At 38.1% G+C, this 13,692-nt stretch overlaps 1 protein-coding gene across 2 annotated transcripts in view; it reads left to right on the top strand.

Annotated features, from left to right (window-relative positions):
* PRKCA (protein kinase C alpha) overlaps positions 1-13,692 on the top strand; it is a 144,515-nt gene that overhangs the window by 60,627 nt on the left and 70,196 nt on the right. The window lies entirely within an intron of this gene.

Below are 13,692 nucleotides of genomic sequence, written 5' to 3'. Positions count from 1 at the left end.
AAAGATGAGTGTAAAAGAGACAAAAGCATAAAATCATCCTCTTTTTTGCTTTCCTCAGACTAGCTGAAATGTGAGGTTGAACGGTCTGTGTTTGTGCCAAAAGGAAAACAATACTTGTGAAAAAAGTGCTCATCTGTGACTAGTACTGAAATGATGGTGTCTGGGGAGCAATATCCTGTTTCAGATGAAATAAGAATTCACACAATCAAAAAATTTTATGTTTCCTTAATACTTGGCAGAGTGAAAGCTCTGATGTCGCAGCAAAATACCATCTCAGGAAGTTATTTTGCTGCTATCTAATGGCTCTCTGTAGTTTGAACTGAAATTATTCATCATCTCTTCATGGCCAGCTCTTTTCTGGTGATACTATTGAGTACAATTTAACAGCTCTTGTATTTCAAGGCTGCTACTTGCATACTCTAAAGTCACACAAAGCTTTGTCTCCAGTTCAGATACTTGTTTTTGCACAATTGCTTGGTGTTCATAAAAGCTATTCTGAATTGTTGATGAAGTGCTTTAAAACTTGAGTAAATTACTGTAGAAATGTAAGAGCAAGCTCCGAACACTAGCTGTGTTAAGAGGTGTTTAATATTAAGAAATGACAAGTCAAGAAAGTTGTTCAAAAAAGATACTTTAAAATTGAGGGTTAAATCTCTTTTTCCCTTTCTTAATGGAATGTAGTGGCCGGATGCAGTTTTCAAACTGCATGTGTTCTATTAAAATGCTCCCAATTCCATGCCGCAAAGAATTAAAAAAAGAGAACCACCAGTAGTTTAAAATAGTGTTTTCCTATATTATTTCATTATTCAGTAGGTGTTTATAATATAGAGTCCATGAGAACTCAGACATCACCATCTCTGGATCAACATCGTTTTTCATTCAGGTTATAATAATATTATAGGGTCCAAAGGAGGTTCATGAGCAAAATAAATGACTAGAAATTAAAAAGTGAAAACAATCTGGATGAGAACAAGTGACTGTAGAGTCAAGGGAGATTAAATCTGACTTTGCTTCTCAGAACTGCAGTGAACTCTTAATATTTAGGCACCCAGAAGAGAACCAGTTGATAAGCTACAGATGTGAGCTTACGCAAAATGAAGCGGCAAAGCCACCTCATCCCATTTGGCAGGGTAAGTGACCTCATGGATGTCAAAGGTGACATATATGGAGAAGATTTTAAAGTCGATAAGCCTCTTGGTATTGAAATGATTTGGGGGCTTTATTATCTTAAGCACATTTGAAAAACCAGTCTAAATTTGAACAACTGTGAGGCTCTGTTGCGTGATGTAGGAGTAAAGTATTTTCATCAGTGGCTTGGATAGTGGGATAATGCACAGTTCCCTAACTTGCAGCTGGCAGTAGGGAGGGCTTACAAGAACTCTACAGGACAGTATTTAAGTTCAGATCTTTTTTTTCATTTATTAAGTTTCAATTTAATAAAACAAATGAAGAAAAAAATCAATGTGAACTGATAGTGAAGGCACCAGTGCAGAGGAAAATTAAGCTGGTCTTAGTGGGTCATAAACTCATTACTGGCCAACCTCTGATAGAAAGGCAATGAATTCCTCCTGCAGAGGTATGGTAGAAGTGAATATTCCTTTTTTTTTTTTTCTTAGTAAGATGTTTTATGTAGAATTTAGAACAGAACTAAAATGTTACAGGTCTTTACAGCATGACCTTTGAATGTTTTCTGTGTCTGTTGAGTTGTAACCAGGTATCATAGGAGCAGTTTGAGGCAAGGGAGAATTAAATATGTGAGGTTTTTAGGTCTAATGGTGGGCAGTTGCTGCAGTGGGTTACCAAAAGAAGAAACTAAGGTTTTTTGCTTTGGGATTTACTTCTCTAAACAGTGCTGTAGATATTATCTGTGCCCTCATTGGACCTATGGGAGAGGTGAAATTAGTTGTGTAAGGTTCCACCATGCTTTTCATTTTATGGTTTCCACGATTCTCGAGTTGGGCAGAAAAAGATGGACCCTTAAAAATCTATATGCAGGGGGACCAGTGGGAAATTATAATTTGTAAATTGTAATTTACAGTAGACAGCATTCGCCGTGGGTTTGGTCTTAGGCTTGAGGGGATGCTTGTATCCATGTTTACTGCAGTGTTATGCTGTTCAGTTTGATAGTTGCAGTTGTGATGCAGATGATATTAAGGATCTTCTTTCTTGTGTTTCACCTCTAGAATAAGCAGGAGTAAATTAATGAATGTAATTGGGCTGTTCTGGAGGGTTTAATCATCTTGACCAGACTCCTTTTTTTCCTTAGTTCCAGGTAGTGCTAAAATCTCCATTTTTAGAAAAAAAACCTTTCTTTTTCCCCCCACACTGGCCTTTAAATATCCTTCAATGTTTACACATTGAAAGCTGGTTTAGGAGTGAAAGTAGTTGGTTGCTTTACCAGCCTTGGGAATTAAAACAAAAAACAATCTCATGCAAAGAAATGGCAGTAACTAGAAGCATAGCATTAAGACTTACTGTAGAACTAGTTAAAAAGGGATTTTGATCAGAAAGCTTAGTCGTCTTTTTCCAAGGATAATGAAATGCGGCAGCGGGGCATGTCTTATTTGCTTTTGACCATTTGGTTCCAATCCCCCTGCCATGGGCAGGGACACCTCCCACTGGCTCAGGGGCTCCAAGCCCCATCCAACCTGGCCTGGACCACCTCCAGGGATGGGGCAGCCACCACTGCTCTGGGCAACCTGGGCCAGGGCCTCCCCACCCTCACAATAAAGGATTTCTTCATAATATCTCATCTGTCTTCTTAATATCTAACCTTCTTTCAGATTTTCATTGCTATTATGTGGCTGTGCAGAGGTGGCACTGCCTTCATCTGAGCAGTTTGGAGCAGCTTCACAGGTTACTTGAAAGCAGTTCATGTACTGGAACATGTTTGCATTTATCATCTGCTGAGAATACATTTGTACTTTCTATTCCTAAATTAAAACGCGGGCTGGTTTGATTGCAACTCAAATAGCTTTTAAGCTGGAGTGGATGATCAGCAAGAAAAACGGAATTACATTATAAAGGACCAGGTCCGTGTACTTTCATAACTACTTACAATCCCTACTTCTCTCCCTCTGCCCTGCAACGCGGTCTGGAACAGACTAGCTCAGCTTGTCCATTTGTTGATGATGCATGGAAAAACGTGGTATTGGAAAGAGCTGTATGAATACTCCCCTTATACCCTCTGCTCGCAGGAGCTGTGAGCTGGTGACTGCTTGCGCAAAGGGTCAGACTCCAAAGGCGCATTCCTTGGGTCTGCCGTCCCGGAGCCTCTGCACGCGAGACACTGGACAGTAGACTAGTGTTTTATTATAGTCTCTGAGCTTTCAAAGTTCACGGTTTTGGAAAGCTTTTTATTATCGAGAATGATCTTTTTGATTTTTCACAATCCATAACAATTCAAATCCTGAATAACTGTGTCATAGAAAATAGGAGTTCATATTTTTGGTTTCTCGGCTTTTGCCTGGATCATGGATGATCCTTGTGAGAGTTAATAGCTTAAAAGAGACAGCACTGCTGAGAGAGTTAGGAAATTTATATAAATGATGAATCTAAAAATATCAGGGATTTTCATAAGCTCGTGTTGGAGAACAGTTATTAGGCAGTGATATTATTAAAGGAGAACTCTCAGCCTAATAGTAAAAAGAAATCTTGTTGATAGGACTGCAATTTTAATGGCAGTAACTACAGCTGATTAAGCAATCCACTAGGTGCTAATTTCACAATCAAACCTTTTTCAGATTCCTGAATTGATATTTTTCCAACTGCCCTTATTTTCCAATTGTTAGAGTACATTTAGTTGTGCAGTTTAACTTGTATTTAGTTATTTCCTTGACACCTTATACTTAACCTTTGCAAAAGTTGTGTCAATCTTTAAACTGTACTTAAATATGATGAAACGATACTGGGATTTAGGGGGGGGAATGCTTAAGACTTGTTCAAAATCTGTTTTCTTGCATGAGATGCTGTGTGTGAAATGTACCATAGACATTTCTATTGGGTTCCACCCCCACAATCATGGAGTTTTTTATGGCACACTGAACTTATTAGCTAGAGGGAACATACACACTCACAGACCAATGTGAAAACCTTGCAGAATGCGTTTTTAGCAGCGTCTGTTTTTATAGAGGTGGCAGTTCTTACACCAAAATTAGATGAAATCTTAATTTGGAATAAAATGAGTGGGCTAATTTTGAAAAGCATTGTAGATCCCATATGCTACAAATAATTCTGGCGTGTGTCACCAGAGAGCATACCTATCTTTGTAAATTATTGGTCGCCGTTTCCTGGGGGTGCTGGGAGGAATTTGCTAATGCCCACGGAGTTAAACTGGTACAGCGTCTGCTTCTTGAACTAAATCACGCAACTCCTGTAAACCACCTATGGGCTTCGGGAAAAAGGAATCGCTTGGACTTTGTAGGAGAAAGAGCAAGTTTCTTTTGTTGAGGTGTTTTGACCCGGGAACAAAGAGGTGAAAGAGAGAGGAAAAGTGAGGAGGGGAGGTGGGGAGACATCCTCACTGGTGGGAGAGTAGCTGCCATCCTTTCCCATTTGAGCTCCGAGTATCTAACGTGTCCTGGGAAAGCATTTGGGTACCTGTGCATAAACAAGAACAATTTAGTTTCAGTCTTGGGGATATTTTTTTGTAATTTTTGTAGGTTTTGGTAATTTTTGTAGTTTTTTGTAATTTTGTTTCTTCTTGGTTTTCATTTTCCATTGTTGGGGTGATAACTCTTCAAAGATCCAGATAGTTCACAGTTTTTTCTTCAGCCTTTGGAAAAGATTCTAGTTGTCTTGAAGCAGCCAGGGATATCAGGGAAGGGCTCAGAGGTGATTTCATTGTTACAAGTTATTGTCTCATTTTTATAATGACCTCATGAAAGTTGATGCAAACCGATTTTAAAGCAGCCGCGTATTACCTGCACTGAAAAACAAAATCCTGATGCTTTTGTTGAAGTAACATTATGCAGACATGATTCCTTTCCTAATTTGATTCCAGCTATTCCGTTGCAAATGAGTAAACACTGGCGTGACCCATGTATTTAATGAAACTTAATCCTTAAAGCAAAAGTGATCGTAGGCTGAGCTCATAAACTAAAAGCAAATAGTAAATTCTGGTAATGAGAACTTAATAGATGTAAGAGTCAGAGATTGATTTATTCTTCTTACTTTTGTCCCCGTGAGAAGGTGCCTGCTGAACTGAGGCATGAAAGAAATCGCTGTGTTGGGAAAACCATTGTAATCTCTAACAAAGCTACCTTCAGGTCTGTTTCTATGGCAACAGGAGCATCAGACCAGCAAAGAAAGGACCAGATAGGAGATAAAAACCTCTATAAAAATAGTTATAAAAAGCTCGTGCATAGCTTTGGCTACTGTTTTATTTTTTTCTTTTATTTTTTTTTAAAAAAGCCCCAAAGTTGAAGTTTTTTGAAACCTTATTATTATGGTAGTAGCTATTTAGGTTAGAACCTGTTGGTACCGGAGAACTGGTAGAATAATAGCAAATTATTAACTTCATGGACATTAATTAAAAAGTTTATAAAAGAGCAAAAATCTCAAATCTAAACTTACTAGAAGAAATACCATTTTAAAAATTATCTTTATGTAACCCTTCTTAAGCATTTTTTTATCTTAGTGTCTTCATTCTTTTTTAGAAGAGGTATAGTTAGATGGAAAATGATCTGTCTTTGGTCTGCAAAGAGCCTTTTCTCCTGTACAACTAACGAATTTCTTATCATTTAATTTTCTCTTTGGTGTCTAATTGCAAGTATCTGAATTGTAAATCGTATACTGGCAACCTGTATAGTTAATAGTCTCTTCTCTTTGTCCTGTGTTGCCTGGGATTGGACAAGACCACGTGAAAATAAGTAAGAAAGCTTTTTCCTCTGCCTTTCACTTGTTTAACAATTGTTATTCCAGTAGGAAAGGTGCCATTCCCTACACTAACAAAAGAAGTGTAGAATTAGTGCAGTACACATCTGAACTTGTGATACTTGGAAGTGCAGTCTCCTGATCTGTGTTTTTAGCCAAGCCTACTTTTATAATGGTTCTCTCGTTGTTTCACAGTTTCAAAGAAAAAAAAGAATCTAGTTAAAAAAGGGGATATTTATTCACCTGTTGTACTTCTGTTATTAAAATTAACAGTCTTTATTTAGAATAAAAAGAACCTATTACATTCCAGTTCTAGTTTTTGTGCTTTAGCTGTTCCTCATACATGGTTCAATGAGTGTTTTGCAATATATTCTGTTTAGAAGTCAGACTTCAGGAGCTTTGAAAGCAAGCAAGAAAAGAATCCAAGTAAATGAACGTGCATAAATAACACCGCAAAACACTGCCGTATTGCCGAAAGAATTTACTGTGTCATTTCGTTATAGAACCGTGGCACGGCTTTTTTACAGTTCTTATTTCTGATAATGTCTTTGTCAAGTGTAAAAACAAAAAGCATCATCACATTATTTCACACGGGCGTTACTAATGCAGGGACTTGGAAAACAGCAGGTGCAGTGGCGCAGTCTGGTTTCTTGAAATGAAGAGCAAATGGTGGTTGTAGAGGTGAATGGTCACTCGTAGTGTGTTTGTATCAGTAGTGATTTATAAAAACTCTGATATACCTCATCCAAAACGTAGGTTAAAAAGCAACCTGATTGCGATGATGAGGTTTGAGGGAGTTGGGAATGGTCAGAATATGTATAAAACCTCTGTGTTATATAGGCCATACATATATTTATGTAGTGTTTACGAAGACAGTTCTTAGTTTTATTGTCGTAGATATTTTTCTAGAATAATTTTCTAGTTATTTTTTCCTAGAATCACTTGAAATCTGGGTTTATCTCAAGTTATTATTATATTACTGAGAAAATCCTTTGCATTTGAGTAAAAATACATTGCACCCTACAACCCTAGCACGCAACAGGAAGAAGATCTGGCTATCTCTTCTTATAAATAGCTTTATAAAATCCTTCCTTAGTCAAAATCCACTTTTATTTTTCAAGGTCTATATTAGTACCTACAGAATGACCTACTTATGAGTAAATGAGTCATGTTGTATTGTTAAATCTGCAGCCTAAAATCCCATTCCTCTACACACATTAGCAGCATTCCTTTTTTGACATATTAAAAAAGCCTTTTACTTCACTTTATTAGGTAAGAATTTTAATAACCAAAGACTTTAATTTCTGTGGTTGTTCTCCAACTTTATTCATTTTGTCATTGTTGACCTTGTTCTACCAAGTGAAATTCAATTCTCAGCCTTGAGATTTAATGAAAGCAATACTCCCGTTTAAGATTGGCAACCAGAGTAAGAGAGTTTAACATACTCTGCTGCATGCTGCTGGCATCGTCTGCTTATACGCTGAGAGCTCCTCGATGCCTCTGGATTTCCGAGGGTGCAAGAGGACAGAAAATAGTTCAGTAGCAGCAAAAGCAACAGAAGATAGAAGGATAGTGGAAAAAAAAACAAGGGAAATGAGAGCACTCCTGTAACTTTTAGGATACATGTATAATCCCTTCGAGTTTTGTTTAACATCTGTTACTTGTGTCTTCATGTGCCAAGAGCGTGATTGGATCATTCATGAAAACAAAAAACTGTGCAATCAACAGACTTTGTTCAATATTCCTGCATAAAGGGGGCTTGTGATAACGTGAAAGACTTCAGTCAAATGCAAATGGCTTTATATTTAGCGTGTTTAATTTAGAAACATGCCACACAGAGGTAAAATTAAGAGAAACAGAAATACACGTCCTTTTTTTTTTTTTTCATTTGCTGGAAGTGCATTATAGGATGAGAGGGGTAGAAAATGTTCTATTCTACCATTCCAGACTAATCCTTTGCTCTTCTGTGAGAAGGTACAGCTGTTTACTGGTCTTACAAGCTCAAATCAAATCAAAGTGTTTCCTAGCGCTTTTTATTTGGCAACAAATGAAGTCCTCAGGTCAAATGAGGAGACTGCTTCTGCGCCAGAACGTACACCTGAACCACGCCAGGCACCCTGTTGAGGAGACGCGTTGTACAGCTAGATTAAGTCACTTTAATGGCATAATAGTCTAGAATGGCTACTATAATAAAAGTTTGTTTTCAAGTAGTTTTAAGTGAATGAGGAAAAAAGTGCCATTTTAATTTTTTTCACATTAACGTTGATTGCACTGCTTTTCTTCTTTTAATCTCTCTACTCCTGTCCCAGTAGTCCATTCCCTCAGGTTCACTACAGCTTGTTTTGCCAATACTGTTGGCATACACTCCAAGAATTTGGGTTATTAGTCATTGCAATAAAAGACCAATGCGTCTTAATCGATACAGCCTTCCAAAAATTAAACATTTCCTGAAGCTGTGGTTGGAAATGATAAGATTTAGAACAAAGTTCCTCCTAAGCATTGTCTTAGATTTTTGTCTTCTAAGAATGTCACGTCTGGTGATATTTTCGTTTGGTTTAGTTAAGGCCTTTTGCTTTTGCCTTTGTCACGATGGAATGAACACGCGCTGCTGCTGAAGGAATGGTGTTGAGCTAAAATCAGATGAAAAATTACATTTCATTTAGTAGGAAATGGGAGATGAAATGATATTATAGGTATATGGTGTTCTCCGCTGTCCTTCTGGTTTAGGAGGCTCAGGTAGCCCCAGTACAGAGACATTTCTTCTGCCGGTGGGTGTCTCTGGCTCTATAAGCACTGTGATCTCTGTAGGTGACTGCCTGCATAGGGTCATGGGCACTTGTCACAGAGCTTGTTGAAGTAAATATGCCCATAGAACCTGATATTTTGCCTTACGTAGTGCAGAACAATCACCCTCGTCTTGTTTTTTTAAAAGCTTTGCAGCTTCTACACACACTTTATTCAATGTGATTAAAAAGAGGTGACGCTGTAAATAAGGTCGGTGGCAGGAAACTGTTGGTTCCAAACATTTGCTGGAATAATAATATAAAAAATATGTTTCAGCTGGGTTTCGCCAATGTCCCCATCCTTGTGCAAAATCATCCAAGCATAGCTAGTTTTTAAAAGTCTGTTAATGGTATCCTAACTTAAAAGATAACAACTTGGAAATGAAGTCTGTCAGTAAAGGGAGAAAACTAATAGGTAGTAATCAAACAACAAAGAAAAAAATTGGATTAAGGCCTTGCTAATGATATTCTATAATTAGATCTCCTTAATGGATGGGTAGAATAATTTATTTAATTGTAACTAGGTTGTGGTAGAGTACTATGCCTTATTGTATTATGTCTCTATAATGAAAGAACCGGCATCGCTTTTGTAATAAATACATTCTTCTCAAAGTGCTCTTTTTTCTCAATTGTGAAGTTTTTCCTTAGTCTTACTACTGGGACCGATATTGTGATCATTTGATGAAACGGGATATTGTACCAACATTTTCAGTTAAGGAGCGAGTTTTTGGCCTTGTGTATTTTTAAGTATATGCTGCAATTTAATGATTTTTCCTGGCGTGCCTAATGTTGAGATGTTCTCTATCTACAGCCTAATTAAACTAAATCATATACCATCTATGTCTTGTTCAATTAGAATGAATTGGACAGATTGACCTCCTTCGTACTCTTCAAAGCATGTTATTAGTCTGTACAGTCCCTTCAAGATAAGTTGCCGTCTCTTGAGACGATACTTATCTGCTTGAAGAAAAAAAATGCCAATCTGCATAAGTAAGATGAAATAAAAATGTGTATTTTTCCTCTTATAAAAGAAACTTTAAATTAAATAACGAGCCCTGTGAAGTTACATTGGGTGCAAGGAGGAATACGGCCGCGTCACCGCACGTGTGCTGCTGCTCCCGATCGTAACTTAGCGCAGGGATCCTGGTGTGTGGTGATGGAGTGACCGTGGGAGGAAGGCTGGTACCCTCGCGCGTGGCAGAGTGTGAGGGTCTGGTAGAAGCAGGGGAGGAGGGAGGTGCTCCCATCTCTCCTGCACAGCCTGCAGGAGCTCCAGGGCTGCCAGCAGCCAAGGCGGAAAAATCTGAGTGCCTGGCTGGAGCGAGCCATCACCTTGCACCATGTGCATCTCCTCTGGGCTGAAATTTGTCATTTAGCACTATGACAGGTTTTCAAGTATACGTTAGGTTGCATTTCTTTTTCACATTTGTGTGTACTGCCCTAAGATCATATTCTGGTTTCGGCTTGTACCTGCCAGTTTTCACAGCTCCTTTTTCTCCTTTGCCTCCAGATTCATTGCATCCCCAATTATTCCATTATATCCATGCTTTAGGTAGCTTCCTAGATTTAAGCCGTATATTAGAGATTCTGGGCATCTCTTCTTGAATAGATACCAAAAGATAAAATCAGTGAAGCATATGAACCGGTAATAGATGTTTAAGTTATGACCTGCGTCCACTGACATTGACAGTCACATATAATAGTTCTTGTCTTCTCTTTAATAAGATGAACTATGATATTTTTTACTCTGCTCTTATTATTGAAGAGTGGACACTGATAATGGTATTTTCCTTAAGTTCATGTCTGTGTTTGTTTGCTATCTTTCATTAATTAATTATGGTTTTAACACAACAACTTAGTCTTTTATTACTCACTTGAGCCTTAACTCTCCTCTCATATTGGATGTCTGATGAGGAACTCATCTTTAATACAAAGCCACTATTTTCCCCTTCTGTATGTGTGCAGATGGTATTTCATTTCTTGCTGGAAGTAGCCTCTGCAGAAGATGCTGCCAAAGTGTCTTCATTAACTACCTAGCAGAAATTTTGAGCAACCAACCACCTTTTTTTTGGATGATAAAATCATTTTGTCTGGTGAATATTTTAGATTTTTTAGTGGCCTTCAGAGTTCCTTTGCAGCCACCCTTGGAGGAGTGGGAACTGCTCAGCACAGCAGCATCCTACAGCTCTCATCAACCAGAATGAATGTTTTGAGGATCTCATTATTCTATTGCTTACAGTTCCTGCAGGAGTATGTGTTAAAAAATGGCAAAGACAATGAAATGTCCAACGAGTTTTTATTCTCCAGATTAATCTGTTGCAAATAACTTTCCAACAGATGTAAACCTCTCTCTGTCTTAAGCAAACAGTTCTTTAACAGTGTGGTTGAAGCTGAAGCGCCTTGTGAATTGTGCTTCTTTACTGTGTTGGGTTTTCCTTTGGGGTATTTAACTGCCTTGACCTTGCAATAAACCTACTCCATCTATAACATCCCCTGTGATTACATCCTGAGATGCTATGGCTGTACAATAGTATTCCACAATTTTCTTTAAAAGGCATTGAATGATATTTTAATATCCTGCAGAAAGGAAAAAATGAATTTTTGTTTGTGTTACGGAACAATAGGGAAGACAAAATAGTTTCTGCTGGCTGTTTGGGTGATTCAGTGAAGGCTGATCTGTTAAGCACTTGGAACTGAAGTTTGAGATGTAGCTACAAAATTCATCATCCTGTAATAAAGAGGAAAATCTAATTTTATTGTCAATATGTAAGATGAAAATTTACTAAACCTCAATGTTACTGTGAATAAATTGAGTTCGAATTCATGAAGAACCTAGAAACAATCATCAAGCCTGTAATCAAACAGTAGCAAATGCAAAAGCAGGCTTTTAATATTAGCATGGATTTTGTTGAGCTCGCTGCGTGCTTCTTACTGCTCCCTGCTTTTATTTAGTTTGTAGGCTAATTTTCTAAAGAATCTGTATGTTTTTTCAGGACGCTCAGTCTGTCCTGCAGCTCACTCTTTGTGCTTTAAACCATGGTACACCAGTTAATTAATTTAACAGCTTCTTTCCCCTAACTGGTTCCCTACCAGTCAGCAATTCAGTTGTCTGAGTTTGTGCTGGAGAATTCCTGGCACTCTTCAGCCCTGTGCCTGCTCGGAGCTGCGGCAGCGCGGCGAGGAGTACATATTGATGTGACACTGAGTGTTCATATCAGACCTCTTAAGTCTTCCAGGTACTCCACAATCATCAGACTTCTCCGAGTTCCTGCGAAATGGTTGGACTCGGTGATCCAGTGGATCCTTTCCAACCTACTGATTCAATGAGTCTATGAAATAAGGACCTCAACACAGGTATTTCATAAAATTGGTAATTAGACACAGAGAAAATGAGTCCTGCCTGGATCATACAGTGAACAGGACAGAATTCCCATCCTCCTGACCTCAAATTCTTTCTACAGCCCCCGTGTTGCAGACCGTGCGTGTCTATAGCTCCCTCTGCCTTCACAAAGTGCTGTGAAAATAAGTTGTGTTTACTTCTCATCTTCAGGAAATGTTTCTGGGGATAGCGTTTTTCCTTTTAGAGGAGAGGGAATTGGAGATTGGGTGAATAAGTTTTCTAATCAAGAAGAAACCAAATCCCTTCCTTCACAAGGGCTCCATTTGGGTTATTATAGTGCGATGTTTCAGGCATTTATTTTAAGGCTGTGTGAGAAGATTATGTCTTTGAAAGATATTGAATATTTAAAATGAGCGTTCTAAGATGTTCTGAATTCTCAAGGGACAGATTAATAACTTCAAGCTAAAATATTTCAAAATAAGAAAGTTGTATTCCAATGAGTTTTTTGCCTACTTAAAATAGCCCAGCTGTGAAACTGGAAGTATGTGGTACTAAGTGTTCTTTGTTCAGAGTTTAAAAATAATTCAAAACCCCAGAGATCTGGAAGCAGATGTCTGTACTTCAGGATTCATAAGGCCCCAACAATGGAAATAGCTCATTGTCAGCATGCTGATTTCATATTCATATGGCACTCATTTATTCACAGAAAAGTTTCTTTTTCCATTGGTTAAAGCGTAATTTTTAGAGATGGGGGGTTTGGTTGGGTTTGAGTTTTTTTAACTTGTTCTCTGCGCTTGGGCTGATGAATGTTCTGGTCTGATCCAGCCGCCTCAGGTTTGTAGAAGACGTCTCAACCTTAGCACCATAAGGTTATTTTGAAACATTAAAAAAAAACTCGGTGGAGATCATTTTGATTTCTAAGCTCAGGCAGCTTGTGGAGAGCAAAAGAGCAGTGAGAAATGGGGGTTCTCCACGGCCAGTGTAGAAGATGCCACGTGCCCGGGGTTACCCGAGATCCATGAAATACTCACCTGCACGCTGGATTTGTGTTAGACCCTGCTGTTGGCTTGGTATGCACCAAAAATTCTAAATGACGAACATAATGTTGGTCTTTGCCCACAGGTGCCTGATCCAAGCCCGGTACGTGCACTGGATGGGTTGTATATGCAATATAGCACAGCAAAAAGAGTTTCTTAAACTGCTCTTCCCGTACTACTGTTCACAGTGTTTGTTGGCGTGACATCTCTAGTTTTCTTGCTTTAATTTTACTGACAATTATTTCTCTTCTTTATTCCTTCAGTATATTTGTCTCTGTAAGAATTCTATCACATTCAGTGACTCCAGACAGAAATACCCCTCTTTGAACTGAACAATTTTAAGCGGATATTGCCATTTAAACCCACAGTTACCAAAATAAATCACTGTTTTATTGGATTGACTACTTATTCTGAACTATTCATTTCATGATGCTGTGGGCATGAGAACTGGACCAGTAATATTTGAACAGAAATACATGCTTAATCAAGGAGCGTTATAGAAAGCTTTATGGTAAAGATTTGCCATGAAATGTTTCTTTTTCTTTAATACTAGAGTAATTAATATTGACTATGATGTTTTTCATCCATGGATTTTGTCATTGTTCATTTTTTAACCTGCAGTTTATGTAAAGACAGTTATAATTGTATATGTTATCCT

This window comes from Cuculus canorus, chromosome 18 (assembly GCF_017976375.1).
Source record: "Cuculus canorus isolate bCucCan1 chromosome 18, bCucCan1.pri, whole genome shotgun sequence".
Lineage (NCBI taxonomy): Eukaryota > Metazoa > Chordata > Aves > Cuculiformes > Cuculidae > Cuculus > Cuculus canorus.
The sequence above is the reverse complement of the archived record's forward strand: the minus strand, read 5'-3'. Positions and strand labels throughout refer to the sequence as shown.